This window comes from Myotis davidii, unplaced genomic scaffold, assembly GCF_000327345.1.
Source record: "Myotis davidii unplaced genomic scaffold, ASM32734v1 scaffold1, whole genome shotgun sequence".
NCBI classification, from domain to species: Eukaryota; Metazoa; Chordata; class Mammalia; order Chiroptera; family Vespertilionidae; genus Myotis; species Myotis davidii.
Window position 1 is genome coordinate 3,561,584 of NW_006294681.1, and position 1,744 is coordinate 3,563,327.

The following is a 1,744-nucleotide window of genomic DNA, read 5'->3' on the forward strand; positions in this document are numbered from 1 at the left end:
TGTGTGGCTCTTAATTTTCTGTTGTAACTTCTTAACTCTGCTGTTTTGTGCAAATGGGACAGTAGGTAACATGAATCGCCAAATCCTTCACTGAACTGTAAGCTTCCCTGGGGCCTAGACCTTGTCTTAATCACCTTTGTATCCATAGTCCCTGACACTTGAATGCCCAATAGATACTTGTTGAAGAAACAAGAGTAAGTAAGCACCACAAGAAGTATCTACTCAGGGGAACACCTTGACCCTAAGATTCTGTTGCAGTGGTTCTCAACCTTCCCAATGCCGCGTCCCTTTAATACAGCTCCTCATGTTGTGGTGACCCCCAATCATAAAATTATTTTCGTTGCTACTTCATGACTGTAATTTTGCTACTGTTATGAATCATAAGGTAGATATCTGATGTGCAGGATGTATTTTCATTGTTTGCGACCCACAGGTTGAGAATTGCTGATTGTCAAACAGAAAATGATAACAGCCAACACAACAATACTGTCAGTATGAATGAATCAAAATTATACCTATTATTTGTTAGGTTGGCAAAAAATAGAATTTTTTGTTGTGTTCTGCAAAATTTTAGTAATTAGGTATGTGTGCTATGAGGTGAGAAAGGTTGAAAATTATAATACCATTTCCTTGAGGATTCTTTCAGGAAGGCTGATAGTACACAAGGTTTGAACAAGAAATTCCCAGCCATCTTGATTTTTCTTCAGGATCAGAGGAATTCAGATTTCACTTTTTAATCCATTTTGTCAGGCTTATCTCTAAGATATAAGTAACTTTTAAAATACATACACCTCCTCCTCAAACTATGTTACTCTCAGTCACAGCTCTTTATTTGAACAGCTTGAGGACTAATTTGAATCACACTTCTCTCTTGGGGGCTCAGAAAGTGTGTGATACCTTAGGGAGTTGCCTTACAGAGATGTTTAAGGTGTTTTAAAGTGGAATACGTCTAAATTCTTTAAATTACATATGGTTTCATCTAAAAAAGGACAATTGAAACCTTCATTAAAATATATTTATTCCAATTTCATATGTGGGAATAAATGTTTCTGAGCTAGCTTGGTGTATGCCTATCCAGATTGTAGCATTTCCCTGCTTTCTAAATTAAATGTTACTGTATGTGAGTCTTGGCTCCACAGAGGCATATATTAAAAGGCTTAGTCATCATTATTGTAAATATCCGAGAATTGAATCAGGTTTCATTGGTGTTTAGAAGTAACTTCCTTTTCATTTTTTATATTTCCTGTACTTCTTTTTTACATTTGTGTGCTATTTTCTTTGTTTCCTCTATTGTAGCCTTTGTCAAGATTATAGAACTGTCTTCCATGGTTTAAAAACCTCCTATTCTCTGTCTTGAATGAAAGGGACAGTTTTGGGCCTTTATGTAGTGAGAGATAAGGAGCCTTTCTAATTACATTGGAAACCATTTAGGTTTACTATGTCGTTTAATATTTTTAAAATCTTATTGGGTAATTTTTAAAGACCCATTTAAATATTAGGAGAAAAGCTCAAAGAGATTGAGTACTTCCTCTAAAGTCACCAAAGCAGTAACTAGTAGAGTTGGAATTTCAACCTGGGTGTCTTCCCCGTCCTAAGCCCATACTTTCCACCATCCCATGCCTACCATGTGCTTGGTTTGGGTCATCACCAGACCACTTCTTTTAACAACCAAACCAACAACAAGCAGTAGCACTCCTATCTTGTGATTTGCCATCAACAAAGCAAAAATCCTATGCATTTTACT